Source organism: Ailuropoda melanoleuca, chromosome 7 (genome assembly GCF_002007445.2).
Source record: "Ailuropoda melanoleuca isolate Jingjing chromosome 7, ASM200744v2, whole genome shotgun sequence".
In the NCBI taxonomy this organism is placed as follows: Eukaryota; Metazoa; Chordata; class Mammalia; order Carnivora; family Ursidae; genus Ailuropoda; species Ailuropoda melanoleuca.
In genome coordinates, this window is record NC_048224.1 from 128,899,242 (window position 1) to 128,916,199 (window position 16,958).

A 16,958-nucleotide genomic window follows, 5' to 3' on the forward strand; every position below is an offset into this window, starting at 1 on the left:
CCACTGTTTTCTAAAACAGCTGCACCATTTTACAACCCACCACCGGTATTTTAAGGCTCAAATCTCTCCACATCATCACCATCACTGGTGATTACCTGTCTTTTGGATTATAGCCATCCTAGTGGGTATGAAATGATGTTTACTTATTTTTAATATTTTAAAATATATTTATGTATATTTTCATGTATTTACATAAAATTTTAAACATATTTAATATACTTTAATGTTAATGAAAGCATTGGAAAGGTTTCGTCAACCTGTTTTCTTTAGAGCAAAGCAGGTACCTTCATTTCCCCAAATTGTAGTGAGTGTGGACATCTGTGTTGGCAGTTACTGGGTTATATCCTTACCCATGGGGGTGGCATGGGGGGTGGGGATTGGTTAGAGAATGTGAAGAAGAGGGAGAAAGCGGTCATGGGGGTGGAGAAGGCAGTGCTCGGATTTACAGATGATGAAGGATAAAGAATGAACAGATCATTATATTTGAACAAAAGGTCCATTTTAGGATAATCTATGAAATGTTGATTCTCTAAGAACCGCCTGCTCTTTTTATTTTCCTCCCACAAATACCTCCTGTTCCTTAACTGTTGCAGTCTTCATATTCTCTCTTTCCCTCAAAAGCTACTCTCAGGAAGGAACCTGGTAACTTACCCACACCATGAAATCAATGCCTGATAAGCCTTACTGTTACTTTTTCTTGGAATATCTGCGTTTGAACAGACTGGGGGGAAGCCACCTATTTAAACAAAACAAAGGAAACTCAAACTGTGAAATTGAGAGAAGGGGAGAAGTTTTTAGAAGTAGGAGTTCCTTCCCAGCACGTAGGAGATGACAGCACATAGGCCTCCTCCTATGCATGACACTGGCTTGCCCCATGACATTGGGTGGAGTGGCCAAGGTGTGGCCCAACTCCTAGTTTCTCCTTGACTTCCTCTTTCATCCTCACCACATACCCTGCTTTACCAGCTGCTGAGTAGAAAGTTATAGGACATAGGGACGCAGGCATAGCCTGGGAAGATGAGGATATACAATCCAAAACTGGTCCACTCAGGAGGCCCAGCAAAGACAGAAAAGGTGGGGACTCACCTAGGGATGCTGAACAGTCTTATCTCTGTCACAACCCAAGGAGCACACAACCATCTCCCTTCAAACTAAGAAGGAAATGAACAACAACCAAAAAATCAAATTATTTTTGATATAATAACGTATCACTTTTTTGGGGGCTGGAATGAAGACCATCAAATGATTCTTTACCTCCATATATATGGCGAGGCTAAATGACATAATTAAATAACATATTTGTCATTCTCAAATAAAGTTTATCTTCCTTAGGCACTTAGAAGAGAGCAGAAAATCATTCCATGTGCCCGGCAGTAGATGCTGGAAGCTTTTCATTATCTGATATGTCACTACTTCAGAAAGTGTTCAAAAGATGTATTCTAGAAAGATTTCTTCCAATTAATTAATATAAAATCCCTGGGACATATCAAAATAAAAAAAAGGAAGCAGAGATACTTTTAATTCTCCAGTACTCTCTTCATTATTTTTTTTTTTAAAAAAGAAACCCATTAGAAGTTGCTTTCAGAAATTATCCCAAACTGCCAAGCATAAGAATTGTAATGTCTCATGCATTATTGGTACATGTGCCAATAATATTACAACTTATTTATCATCTGATATCAGAAATATGGACACAAATGCCCCATTTATTTACTTCAGGCTTAATTATACACAACCAGAATTTGTCGAAGTGCACTTATTCAATGATCTGCTTTAGTCAATTACTACACATTTAAAATACTATATAGGTGATGGAGTCTGGGAATTCATTGTGAGTAAATACATACTTTTGACACGTGATTTACTCATATATAATTATTTAATTTTCTTTTCTAGAATTAATAAAAACATATCATCCCTCCAAATGCTATGGATGGCACAGATTTTAAAAATTTGGGTATTTCCATAACACATCACTTAATTTATCTTTCAAACTTCCTATCATTCAAATCTATATTACTAGCAAAAAAAGAGAGGAGAGATCATACACTGAGGCAGTGTATTAGTTTTTTGTTGCTGCTGTGACAAATTACCGCAAACTTGGTGACTTAAAACAACACAAACTTAGGGGCGCCTGGGTGGCTCAGTCGGTTAAGTGGCCGACTCTTGATTTCAGCTCAGGTCATGACCTCAGGGTTGTGAGATCGAGCCCTGTGTCAGGATCCGTGCTGGGTGGGGAGTCTACTTGAGATTCTCTCCCTCTCCTTCTGGCCCCCCAACCCTGCTCTCTCTCTCTCAAATAGATTAAAAAAAAAGAAAACCCGTGAACTTATGATAGTTCCAGAGGTCAGAAATCAAAAAAGGGTTGTCCTATGAGACTAAAATCCAGGTGCTGGCAAAGCTGAAGGCTTTCCGAAGGCTCTAGAATAGAATCTGTTTCCTTGGGGCGCCTGGGTGGCTCAGTCATTAAGCGTCTGCCTTCGACTCAGGGCGTGATCCCGGGGTCCTGGGATCGAGCCCTGCATCAGGTTCCTCTGCTGTGAGCCTCCGTCTTCCTCTCCCACTCCCCCTGCTTGTGTTCCCTCTCTTGCTGGCTGTCTCTCTGTCAGATAAATAAATAAATAAAATCTTAAAAAAAAAAAAAGAATCTGTTTCCTCCCCCTTCCCAGCTTCTAGGCATTACTTGCATTCCTTGTTGTGGGGCCCCTCCTCTATCCTCAAAGCCAGCAGCACGGCACCTTCAACTCTTTTTCACCTCTCCTTCTCTCATCATATGTCCTTCTCTGACTCTGGCCCTCCTGCCTTCCTTTTATAAAGACCCTTGTGAATGCACTGGGCCAACCTGGATAACCCAGTACAATCTCCCCATCTCAAGATCCTTAACTTAATCACACCTGCAAAATCCTTTCTGCCATTCAAGATAATATATTCACTGAGATTCTGGGGATTTGGACATGGACATCTCTGTGCAGGTGGACGGCATTTTGCTGTCCACCACGTGCAGGAAGAAGGCTAGAATATTGACTTATACCATGGTGACTGAGAAGCCCAGATCGTTTCTTAATATTAGTTAAAGGGGGTAACACATTGAACTGAATCCTGCTCGCATGAGCTAATGTTTTCTTAGAAGGAATCAGTACAGCAAACAAGATAAAGAAGGGTATTTGGATAGCATTAAATCCATTCTGCAAATTCATAATTAATGCATGAAACAAAAGAAGAAGCAAGCGAGTATGTAAAAAATCCTGAGCATTGGCTGTCCGGTAGGTATAAAAGTCCTAAATGTATATAAGCCTTCAAATGGGGAGAACCAATGCACTTCATTAACCTCCTTTGTGTGGTTAGAAAGAGTATGAAATCTCACTAGGAAAGAAGTAAGGGGGAAACTGGAGAATATTTAAATAGTATGATATGGATATTTAGAAATGAGATCCTTTGTTATTTAGAGTCAATACCTAGTCACCCAACAAACCACTTGGGACTGTTAAGAAATTAACAGCCAATAAGGATGAGCAAGCAAAGGATACTGCATCTTGTCTTGAAACATCTCCCCAGGATGTTTATTACAAAGGGAAAAACTGTCACTTCATCATTGACAAACACAACAGATACCACCTTGATTGAGAGATCAAAGTCAAGATCACCAAGGATAAGACACGTCAACTTCATGTACCCCGGATACAATGCCCTGAGAAGGGCACAACATCACTTCTGTAGATTTCTTGCCAAAAATACATAACTTTATCATGAGAAAACATCAGACAAACCCAAACTGAGCAAAATGCTACACAATAACTGACCTGAATGCTTAAAAAATGTGAAGTTTGTGAAAAACAAGGAAGATGGAGGAACTGTCACAGATAGGAGGAGACTGAAGACATATGACAACTAAATGCAATGTGGGATCCTGGAAAAGAAAAAAAAGGGTGCTAGTGGAAAAAATCAGAGAAAATCAAATTAGGTCAAAAAAGGGTCTGTAAAAAATTCTCTCATATAGAAAGAATAATTTTATATTGGATATAAAATTATACAAGCTTATATGGCATAATTTGTGTGCCATCAACATAAAATTTAACTCGGCATTTGTAAATGATTTCAATAAATAAAATGTATACCCAAATATTTCATCTTTGTGATTGAAATTTATATTACAAATGTATATAAAATTCATTGGCAAGTAATTGGTGAGACTGTGATCTCACTGCTTGTTTTGCCATGTAGGATAGATAACCCCCAAGATACGTGAGATTGTTAGCAGTGTACTTCGAGATAGGAAACCAGTGCCCATAGTTGCTATAGACTCAAGTACAATAATTAAAATACTGCTGGAGGTATGTGACAAATCTCTGTCCAACCTCTGTTGATAATATTATTTGTTAGTTTTAATTTAAAATTAAGTTTTAGAAATTAAAAAAAATCAAAACCCACCCAACAGTACAGAACAGCTTACAAGGCGGTCTGCTGCTCCTATCCCCAGTCCAGTCCCCAGACTCTTCTTCATTGTGTTACAAAATACAAAACATAAAATTTACCATCTTAATCATTTTTAAGTGTACAGCGCAGTAGTGTTAACTATATGCACCTTGTTGTTCACAGATCTTCAGAACTTTTCCATCTTGTAAAGCTGAAATGCTACACTCATTGCACGACTCTCCTTTTCCCTGTCCCCAGCCCCTGGTAACCCTCATTCTATTCTGCTTCCTGTTTCTATGGGTCTGATCACACTATGCACTTCAAATAAGTGGATTCATATAATATTTGTCTTTCTGTGACTTGCTTATTTCACTCAGTATAACATCAAGCTTCATCCATGGTTCATGACAGGACTTGAGTCCTCTTAAGGCTGAATAATATTCTGTTGCTTGGACGTACCAAATTTTCTTTCTTCATTCATCCGTCAGTGGACATTCAGGTTACTCCCACTTCTTAGTTATCGTGAATAATGCTGTAATGAACACAGGTGTGCAAATACATGGTTTTCAATTTCTTTGGAACTATACCCAGAAGTGGGAATGCTGGATTATATGGTAATACTATTTTTAACTTTTTGAAGAACCTCCATGTTGTTTTCCATGCATCCCAGACTTTGGTTTAATAACAGTTTTACTGAGATGTAATATACATACCATCCAATTCTAAAGGGTGCACGTCACTGGTTTTTAGCATATTTGGAGTTGTGCAACTATTACCACAATCAATCTTAGAATATTTTCATCAGCCCCAAAAGAAATCCTGTACATAGGAGCAGTCATTCTTCGATTCTCCTATCCTTCCGCCAGCCCTAAGCAAACACCAGTCCACTTTCTGTCGCTATGAATTTGCTTATTCTGGACATTCCATCTAAACAGAATCATGCAAGGTGTGGGCCTTTGTAACTGGCTTCTTTCACAGTAGTCACTTGTAGTCATTTATGTTTTTGTTTTTTGGGAAATTAACTTCCATAATTCTAAATAAAATGATTATATGTCCATTTCATGATGTATTGACTCTAAATTACATTTATAGACTCCCCAGCATGAAAAATGAGAATTTAGCTCATTTATAACACCCCTCTTATCATAGCTCCCTCCTCCTCGTCTTCTCAATTTCAGATAGCTTTAAAAACTTTCTCTTAGGTCTTTAATTGGTTACCTTAACATCTTTAAATGAATCTGTAATTATTTATTTGTCTTAGATAGTATTTCCTTACTTACAGGATAGAATATTAGGCCTTTGTACTCCTTTCTCTCTTTTTAAAGAAGATTTTATTTATTTATTTGAGAGAGAGAGCTTGAGCAGGGGAGGAGCAGAGGGGAAGGGGGAGGGAAGAGCAGAGGAGGAGGGAGAGGGAGAGGGAGAAACAGACTCCCCACTGAGCAAGAAGCCCCACACGGGGCGTCCATCCCAGGACCCTGAGATCATGACTTCAGCCCAAGCCAAGAGTCGGATGGACGCTTAACCGACTGACCCACCCGGGCGCATGCCCCTTCCCTTCCCTTCCCTTCCCTTCCCTTCCCTTCCNGAGTACCCTCTGAGCTCTAGGAGCAGATATTCTCATTCATCTCTCATGGCAGGGCCTATCCTATCCTATCCTATCCTATCCTATCCTATCCTTATCCTATCCTATCCTATCCTATCCTATCCTATCCTCTTTCCTCTCCCAAGATCCGACTGCTGTGATTTGACTATGTACTCCGGCCTGATGACATATACATTCTGTTCTGTAATAGTCTTCTGTGAATGGCCTACAGGTTGTTGATTATATGAATAAAAAAATCAATAAACAGCATTACCCTGTTAGAATCATACACGTTCACTGCAGAGACAAATAATAGAATCTGATTCCATCTTCTTGGTAGGTTTTCTGATTCCATTCACTCAGTGGTTCCAGGGTTCCACTCCTGTGTCAGGCCAAGGAGAACGTTCCAAATGTCAGTGTCAAATGGATTTCTTTTTGGGATGCCTGGGTGTCTCAGTCGGTTAAGCACCTGCCTTTGGCTCAGGTCATGATCCCAGGGTCCTGGAATGAGTCCTGCATCATTGGGCTCCTTGCTCAGTGGGGAGCCTGCTTCTCCCTCTGCCTGCTGCTCCCCCTGCTTCTACGCTCTCTCTCTGACAAATAAATAAATAAATAAATAAATAAATAAATAAATAAAATATTTTTAAAAATGTTCAAATGGATTTCTTTCCTAATGCTCCACCTATTGTTCCATTTGAGGAACATTTAGTTTGCTTTACATAACTGTTGTATTGCTTTTTTTTTTTTTAAAGATTTTTTACTTATTTATTCATTCATTCAACAGAAATAGAGACAGCCAGTGAAAGAGGGAACACAGCAGGGGAGTGGGAGAGGAAGAAGCAGGCTCATAGCGGAAGAGCCTGATGTGGGGCTCGATCCCATAACGCCGGGATCACGCCCTGAGCTGAAGGCAGACACTTAACCGCTGTGCCACCCAGGCGCCCCTGTTGTATTGCTTTTAAAAAAATAATTGCATTTATTTTTTTCTGACTGACAGAATAAATATACACCTTCACCTTATTCTGAAATTACCCAACTTTTCAATCATGTTCTCTATTACATGGAAAGCACTTTCTTCTAGAAGACTCATCCTTACAGCTTGTTCCCCTCAAGGTTGATCGCTCCATGGGCCTGGGGCACAACCATTATCCTGGGACTTCCTTTTAGTGCTCAGACTTCTGTTATTGGACCCCAGGACAGACCGACTGACGTCCTTTTCTCCCTCCCTCCTTCCTTTGCTCTTTCCTTTGCAGCACATCATCAGAAAGAGTGCTTGGCAAACACATTTTTTGTGTGCCGAAAATACCTTTATTTTGTTCTTACATCTGAATAAAATTCTCTGTTGGAATTGAATTCCTCTCAGAATTATGAAGACATTGCCCCTCGTCTCCTGGCATCAGTGCTCCTGGGGAGTTTGATTCCAGTCTTTTTGTTTTTCCACTGTAGGCCTTTTTTTCCCTGTCTGGAAACTTCAGTTTTTTTTACTCTGCTCATGAGAATGTATAAAGATGTGGGTATTTTATCTTTCCTCTTCTGGAGTATTTTTTTTTAATTTTTTAATTTTTATTTATTTTTTAATGATTTTTTATTATATTATGTTAGCTGGAAGCCATCTTGAGCTTTGGCAAACTTTCTTCTACTTTGTCTTACATGATATCCTCTCCTCCATTTGTTTGGTTCTCCTTTGCTCAAACAGTTAGTCGGATGTTGACCTCTTTTTTTTTTTTTTAAGATTTTATTTATTTATTTGACAAGAGAGAAACAGCCAGCAAGAGAGGGAACACAAGCAGGGGGAGTGGGAGAGGAAGAAGCAGGCTCCCTGCTCTGCTGGGATTCAGGGCTCCATCCCAGGACCCTGGGATCACGCCCTGAGCCGAAGGCAGACGCTTAACGACTGAGCCACCCAGGCGCCCCTGGATGTTGGCCTCTTGATCCTATCTTTTCTATCATGTTTTCTGACTCTTGGCATCATGGGAGATTTCTTTATTTTTCATCATTTGAATGTTTATTTAGCAAAAAATGTATTTTTAATGTCTAAGAGCTCTTTCTTGATTTATTGAAAGATGGAATAGCTCCTTGAATCTCCCTGAGGATACAAATTGAAATTGAAATTTCAAAATAAAATCCCCTTCTCGTCCCTAAATCATCTCAGTTCCCTATCAGGGTCCCATTTGCTCATCCAGGGCCTTCTTTTAAGTTGCTGGATTCTTCCTAAATTCAGTGAGCCTTCTTTATTTGTTCCTTTAAAGAATTAATTTGTTTCTAGGTGACTGGCCAGGGTTTCCCCTGCAGTGGAGCAGGTAAATCAATGTCCTCAGTGGACCTTTCCTCTGAGTGGAGAGGCTGGTGATGGCAGTTCTGGTGTGTTTAAGGAGTAGTGGTGCACAGGGTCGGGGGTGGGGGGGCCTGATCCTGACTAATGAGAACCAAGTGTGCACATCTCTTCCCAATCCCACCTTCACACTGGTGGGTGGCCTGATGTCAGCCAAGGTGGGAGTCTTTACACCAAGGAAATTGGTCAATGCCACTGATCAGGGCAGGTCCCCCCCCTGCAGAGGGCCAGTTGTTAAATATTTGCCAACACATCACTGGTAAGGAGGGTCAACATATCACTGGTAAGGAGGGTCAAGAGATGGGTTTCACTTTAGGAGTACGTGGGTGGGGTTTAATCTGCATCTTCCCAATGACCAATAATATTGTACACTTTTCTATGTGTCTAATAGCCACTTGTATATCTTCTTTGGGGAAATGTCTAATCTAACCTCTGCCCATTTTTAAATTGGATGTTGGTCTTATTGTTGAGTTGTAAAGATTCTTTATATATCCTGAATACAAGTCCTTTATTAGAAATATGATTTTCAGGGGTGCCTGGGTGGCACAGCGGTTAAGCGTCTGCCTTCGGCTCAGGGCGTGATCCCGTTATGGGATCGAGCCCCACATCAGGCTCCTCCACTATGAGCCTGCTTCTTCCTCTCCCACTCCCCCTGATTGTGTTCCCTCTCTCGCTGGCTGTCTCTGTGTCTGTCGAATAAATAAATAAAATCTTTTAAAAAAAAAGAAATATGATTTGCAAATATTTCTCCCCAGTATGTTGTTTGTATTTTAATTCTCTTAATGGTATCTTTTGATACGCAAAGTTTTAAGTTTCGATAAGATTAATTTATCAATTTTTTTATGGATCATGCTTTTTTTTTTTTAAAGATTTTTATTTATTTATTTGACAGAGATAGAGACAGCCAGCAAGAGAGGGAACACAAGCAGGGAGAGTGGGAGAGCTAGAAGCAGGCTCTTTAGTGGAGGAGCCTGATGTGGGGCTCGATCCCACAACGCCAGGATCACGCCCTGAGCCGAAGGCAGACGCTCAACCGCTGTGCCACCCAGGCGCCCCTATGGATCATGCTTTTGTTGTCATAGCTATTCATAGTTATTCTTATCCTTTCCTAAGATCACTAATTTGTTATCATGTTTTCTTCTAAAAGTTTTATATGGCTCTTATATTTAGGTCTACGATCCATATTTTATTTAATTTTAGTGTATGGTGTGAGGTAAAGATGAAAGGTTATTTTTTGCATGGGGATATCCAATTGTCCCATCACCATATGTTGAAAAGATTTTTCTTCCCCCCACTGAACTGCCTTGGAACTTTTGTCAAAAAGCAGTTGCTCGTAAGTATAAGGGGTTATTTCTGGACTTTCTCTTTGCTCCCGTTGATCTATATTTCGATTCCAAATGCTGATGTCACACTCTCTTGGTTACTGTAGCTTTACAATAAGTTTTGAAACCTCATAGTGCAAGTCCTCCAAGTTTGTTCTTCATTTCTAAGATTATTTTGGCTATCCTAGGCCTTCTGTATTTACATATAAATTTTAGGGTCAGCTAAAATAGAGAGGGGAGATGGGTGGGGAAGGGAACTAAATCATTATAAATACCAATAACATATTTTTTACAGATCAGATTATCTTAAGACCACATGTTTTTCTGTATCCTTTTCTGTTTTCTGTTTCAAATGATATAACATTGATTATTCATATTAAATTCGACAATTGGTTTCTGGTCCAAGACGGCAACATAGGAAGACCCTGAACTCACCTCCTCCATTGACATACCAAATCTACCTCTATTTATAGAGCCATTCTTCCTGAAGAAGAACCGAGGGCTGACATATTGAATTCTACAAGTATCTATAAAAACCTACCATACTCAGTATGATTCTCTAATATCTGCTAGACTGTATTGTATAAATTTATTTCTTGAAAAGGGAAAACACAGGGTGAATGGTGCGAACCTAACCAACATAAAAAGCAGTCACAATTGCAGGATGGATCATATCCCCTAAGGTGCAAATCTCTGTATCAGGCAGGGAGAAATCTGTGCACAGAAGGAAGCAAGTTGAGCAGAAGTAAGGTTGTAAATGAGTAATGTGATAGGAAGCATTATTTTGTTACAAGGTTCATGATACACGTTTCTTTCTGCTGATTATATAAGTCACAAAATGAGACGTATGATTACATGATCACAAAATTATATTTATGACATATTTATGAAAATGGGTTCTTTATCGTTTATAAAAACGATGTCTTTCCAAAAGACCAATCCATTTCAGCGAATGATTTGAAGCTTTTCTTTGTGATGACAACCTATCCAGGATAGCTTAATATGACAACATGAAACTGTTTCAGTTCTCATGTTCTGCTACATGTGGTCCATGGGCTTTGTGGACAGGAAGGGAGGAGACAAGGCCCTTTGTGAACTGGATTTTTCGGTCTCCTTCAGGCCTTTGAATAATTTCCTTTAACTCTTCTATATGTGAGAAACTGCTGTGAAAGTCTGAATTTTCTACTTTTAAGAGCAAGTTTTTCCTTGTTTCTGTTTTTGTTTTGAAGGAGTAAGTTAATGATCACAAACTTGGTGACTTAAAAGAATAGAAATGTAATAATCTCTTGCAGATCTGGAGACCAGAAGTCTGAAGTCAAAGTGTCAGCAGATTCCTCCCTCCTGGCAGCTCAAGGCGGGGGTTCCTCCCTTTCCTCTTCTAGCTCTGGCAGCTTCCAGGGTTCCTTGGCTTGTGGGCACAGCACTCCAATCCCTGCCTCTGTCTTCATAGAGACTTCTCTTCTTCTGTAGGTCCTCAATCTCCCTCTGCCTCCCTTTTATAAGGATACATGTGATTGCATTGAGGACTTAACCTGGTAAAACAGGTCCATCTTAATCACATCTGCCAAGACCTTGTTTCCATACAATTAGTATTTACAAACTCCAGGGATTAGGACATATCTTTGGGGAAGCCATTACTCTACCTACCACACCTTTTTTCTTTTTTACTATTACTGGTCAGCCTCTAATTCCCCCACTTCCTTGGGGCAAAGTCATTGGTAGAACATGCAACAACTGAGATGTCATCTCGGTGAACGTGACAGGGGTTGCTACATTTGACATGATGGATATGGTCTCAGACTCCGTTGGTGGCGAGGAGACGTCATTCTAGGTGCAAGATTGTGTGACCGTGGATTTGAGCTGAACTGATGAAGACTGGGGGCTGGTGTTTCTCTGATGTTGGAGAAGTGACTGAAATTTTCAGACCTCAAAATATTTACACTGTAAATGCATCAGAGAGCTGTTCCTCAGAAAATTTATTTACACATTTGAGTGTATCTAGGTGTGTGCCTATTATACTCAGGCCGACTACATAATTTGCAGGGCTTGGTGCAAACTAAAAAAGACAGTGTCCCTTGTTCAAAAAGCAGGACTAAAGTACTACTGAAGGTCCTGAGCCATACAGCCTTTTCCTTCCGCTTGGAGTGGGAAGTGTGGCCTCTTGGGGCTCTCTGCAGCCCTGCTTGCTTAGTCACGGACATAACTCCTTACCTTGTGCTCACTGTGGGTCTCACTGGGCTCCCACATGTTGTGGGTCAGCCACAAGTCTGTGCTCTTGGGGCATCGTGAATGCTGTAGGTCAACAGGCAGCAAGGAATGTCAGCAGATGGTGTGTATGGGTCGTATACATGCTCCAGAGTCCCAACGAACTTCACTTAGAAAACACATGTGCAAAGATAAAATTATTCAGAATCTCAAGATGGTGACAGCAGAGCAGTAAATGAAGCACAGTGCCCTTCTGAGCTCAGGGCCCTTGGTGACTACACAGTCATGCGTCCGTCAAGACAACTCTGGTTGTATTTGCTTTCATGAAGTATTTTTTTAAAAAGATTTTATTTATTTATTCGACAGAGATAGAGACAGCCAGCGAGAGGGAACACAAGCAGGGGGAGTGGGAGAGGAAGAAGCAGGCTCATAGCAGAGGAGCCTGATGTGGGGCTCGATCCCATAACGCCAGGATCACGCCCTGAGCCGAAGGCAGACGCTTACCGCTGTGCCATCCAGGCGCCCCTGCTTTCATGAAGTATTAACCAATGTTTAAGGGCTGATAGTTCAGTTTCAGTTCTTCTGTACTCTCCTGCTCCCCACCTGTACTAACATCACTGTGAGTAACACACTGAAAATCCTTCAAGCTCTGGAGTCAGACACACCTGATTTGGCATCTCAGGTGTTTTTTTAAGGTTTATTTATTATTTGACAGAGAGAGAGAGAAAGAAAGAGAGCATGAGGGGAGAGGAGGAGGGAAAGAGAGAATCCTGAAGCAGATTCCCTCCCCACTGAGCGTGGAGCTTGACCCAGGACTCAATCCAGGACCCTGAGATCATGACCTGAGCTGAAATCAAGAGTTGGACGCTTAACGGACTGAGCCACCCAAGCACCCCAGTATCTCAGTTTTATTGCTTATTTTGTATGTAGCTGAGCAGCCACAAGTGATAAGATGCAAATAATGACACTTAAATCATGGTGGGTTTGTGGGGATGAAAGGTATAATACATAAAATGTCTAGTCCTAGAAGTCCCACAGAACAAGGGAGGGTTAAAAAATGGGAGCAATTTCTATCACAAAGAGAGAAAATGGTTTGCATAAGCATGCCTATGACCTGCTCCCTCAGTGTTTAAGAGATGGAACGAGCAGACCCGCAAACCTAGGTCTGGTTCCAGCTTCCTCAAGCAACAGCTGCATGAACTTGGTGAGTCACGTTACTCTTCACGTATGTGCCTTATCTTTATGACTGCAATATTACCTAGCTCATCAAGTCGCAGAGAAGTTTCATTGAGATATTATACATGGAAGAGCTCTGTAAAACGCCATCAAATGTCAGTCACTACTCTGCAGACTGCCCCATTTGCTGAGCTGCGATAGGTGGGGATCATTAAAAAGAGAGCTGGAACAAACAGCTCTCAAATTTGTGTGGAACCAGAAAAGGCCCCATATCGCCAAGGAATTGTTGAAAAGGAAAAACAAAGCTGGGGGCATCACATTGCTGGATTTCAAGCTGTGCTACAAAGCTGTGATCACAAAGACAGCATGGTACTGGCACAAAAACAGATACATAGACCAGTGGAACAGAATAGAGAACCCAGAAGGACCCTCGGCTCTTTGGGCAACTAATCTTTGACAAAGCAGGAAAAAACATCCAGTGGAAAAAAGACAGTCTCTTCAATAAATGGTGCTGGGAAAATTGGACAGCTACATGCAAAAGAATGAAACTTGACCACTCTCTCACACCATACACAAAAATAAACTCCAAATGGATGAAAGACCTCAATGTGAGACAGGAATCCATCAAAATTCTAGAGGAGAACATAGGCAACAACTTCTATGACATCGGCCAGAGCAACCTTTTTCACGACACATCTCCAAAGGCAAGAGAAATAAAAGATAAAATGAACTTATGGGACTTTATCAGGATAAAGAGCTTCTGCACAGCCAAGGAAACAGTCAAAAAAACTAAGAGACAGCCCACGGAATGGGAGAATATATTTGCAAAGGACACCACAGATAAAGGACTGGTATCCAAGATCTACAAAGAACTTCTCAAACTCAATACACGAGAAACAAATAAACAAATCATAAAATGGGCAGAAGATATGAACAGACACTTTTCCAATGAAGACATACAAATGGCTAACAGACACATGAAAAAATGTTCAAAATCATTAGCCATCAGGGAAATTCAAATCAAAACCACACTGAGATACCACCTTACGCCAGTTAGAATGGCAAAGATAGACAAGGCAAGAAACAACAATTGTTGGAGAGGATGTGGAGAAAGGGGATCCCTCCTACATTGTTGGTGGGAATGCAAGTTGGTACAGCCACTCTGGAAAACAGTGTGGAGGTCCCTTAAAAAGTTAAAAATTGAACTACCCTATGATCCAGCCATTGCACTACTGGGTGTTTACCCCAAAGATACAGACGTAGTGAAGAGAAGGGCCATATGCACCCCAATGTTCATAGCAGCATTGTCCACAATAGCTAAATCCTGGAAGGAGCCGAGATGCCCTTCAATAGATGACTGGATTAAGAAGATGTGGTCCATATATACAATGGAATATTACTCAGCTATCAAAAAGAACGATTTCTCAACATTTGCAGCAACATGGATGGGACTGGAGGAGATAATGCTAAGCGAAATAAGTTAAGCAGAGAAAGACAATTATATGGTTTCACTCATTTGTGGAACATAAGAAGTAGGAAGATCGGTAGGAGAAGAAAGGGAAGAAGAAAGAGGGGGTAAACAGAAGGGGGAATGAACCATGAGAGACTATGGACTCTGGGAAACAAACTGAGGGCTTCAGAGGGGAGGGGGTGGGGGAATGGGATAGGCTGGTGATGGGTATTAAGGAGGGCACGTATTGCATGGTGCACTGGGTGTTATACGCAAGTAATGAATCACGGAACTATCCATCAAAAACTGGGGATGTACTGTATGGTGACTAACATAATATAATAACAAAATATTATTATAAAAAAAAAAAAGAAGCTTCCTTACTCTCCACGACCTCACCGTCGGTCCCCGATGAGTTTTATCAGTTGTATCCTGTCTAGCTTCTCAAGGCTCAAAACGTTTACATTCTGATCTGTCACTTTTTTCTCACATTGTTTTTAGTCTCGATTTTAGTTTTCAATATATTCAGTGCTCACCGCTGGTTCTCCTGCCATACTAGCCCAGTTATCTTTTGGTGAATACCATTCATTTATAGTTCCTGAAAGGTTCCTGAAAGGTTCATGGTAACAAATATTCTTCAGGAAAGACAGCTGTGTCACTTCAGTGGGACAATATAAAACCATGCAGACTACTTTCCCTTCAATTCTAGAGTCTGTGACCAGACAAGAAAAACAGCTTCTGTTAACTTAATGTGCACCGGATCTCTGAAAACAAGGTTTTCTGGAACAAACATTAGAGTATTATATTACTTTAGGGATTCTACTCTCTGAATAGCGTACATACAAGCAACAAGGCCAACATAGTGGGCCAGAAACTCCAAGAATACGTTTTACTCTTGACTTTATTGAACTGATATGTCCAGAGAAAAAAGCAGTTCTCTGCACGGAAGTTTTCTTATCTGCAAAACAGACCAAAACATTTCTCATTGTCTGGGAGACTGTGTCCTAAGATCCTAGTGTGTTACTGTCAGTGAGAATGGAGTGGGTCTGCAGAGATTAGATATGCATTAACTCTCCTTACGCTAGTCTATTAGCGAGGCGTGTTTGCTCTCCGCAGTAAGGGCCCTGGGAAATTCTCTTTTAAATCACATCAATTGTTCCTCTAAACCTAGTAACCGAGAAGAGCTAACATCCTTCCTGAAGATAAGTCACTCCCACACTATCATCAAAATCAAGTGGGCAACTGTTTTTTAGATAGCTTTTTTTTCTGAATGTTAAAGTAATATATTTTCACTACAGTTTTTTTTTGTAAGATTCTGTAAAGTATATATAAAAAATCTAGAGATAGCTAGCATTAATATTTTATTGCACTTCTTCACAGACTTTTTCTTCATGCATAAATTAATAAACTTAGCAACACTGAATAATATCATACATGTTGTATAATTTCTCTCAGCCTTATGAACATTTTTCCATGTCACTAAGTCATCTTAAAATGATTTCAATGTCTGCAAGTATTTCACTGTAAATAGCTATTTATTCCCTTTTGGGAATAGTTAAGTTATTCCCTTTGGCGGTGGGAGCTTTAGGTTGGTTTCTTGTTTGGGGCTATTCTAACAACATGACAATAAACATTCTAGTACAGAAACATTTGTGTATCTCGCCAATGATTTCTCCAGTATAAGTTCCCAGAACTTGGAATTTCTTGGTCAAAGGGTGTGAAAGCAATTTTAGGCTCTTTATACACATTGTCAAGTTGCCTTCCAGAAATACTTCTTTCTCCCCAGCAGTGTAAGAAAGTAATGAGCCAAATGTATCTAATATGAAAACAAAATCTCATAAACATAAGGAGAATACTCAATGTCATTACTATTTTAGAGGGTCTGTTTCCAAGATCCCTAGGAGCACCTACTGACAAGAACGGCCCATGCAGCGTTTTATAGGCCCCTGGCTGCCGACCCACCGCGCGCAGGCGCATATCCACTCATCTGAGGAGGAATCCCCCTGTAGCCAGGTGCAGCTCTGGGCCGTCTGCTGCCTTCTTTCTCATCCCCATCCCATCCTCTGACATCGGATCTTGCACCAACCTGCTGTTCTCCACTTGCATTGAAGACGCAGCCCATACAGTATTTTATAAGGATTCATGCAAAGCACGCAGCCACAGCTACACGTGACCTTAGATCTGACTCTCAGGCTGGTAGCAGGGTGGTTGGGAAACTAGTAATTGGTTATTGTTTGTTGTAATAATATGTGAGTCAGATTGAGGAAGGGAGTCCATGGACAGGAGGGCTTCAGGAGGAATCCATGCGTACCCTTCAGGCTCAGGAGCATGTCCAGTTTTTAATTGGATTTTTCTTCTTTTCTTTTCTTTCTTTTCTTTTTTTCTTTTTTTGGTGTGGAGCTGTATAAGTTCTTTACATATTTTGGATACTAACCCTTTATCAGATTTGTCATTTGCAAATATCTTCTCCCATTC

The 16,958-nt window shown here is 40.6% G+C and overlaps 1 long non-coding RNA gene across 1 annotated transcript; it reads right to left on the reverse strand.

Annotated features, from left to right (window-relative positions):
* Positions 1–4,433: 4,433 nt before the first annotated feature.
* Positions 4,434–12,048, reverse strand: LOC117803121. The gene is made up of 3 exons (XR_004626789.1): positions 11,864–12,048; positions 6,273–6,380; positions 4,434–4,945 (listed from the first exon to the last, which is right to left on the reverse strand). It is a non-coding gene; the product is annotated as an uncharacterized LOC117803121 (long non-coding RNA).
* Positions 12,049–16,958: the final 4,910 nt, after the last annotated feature.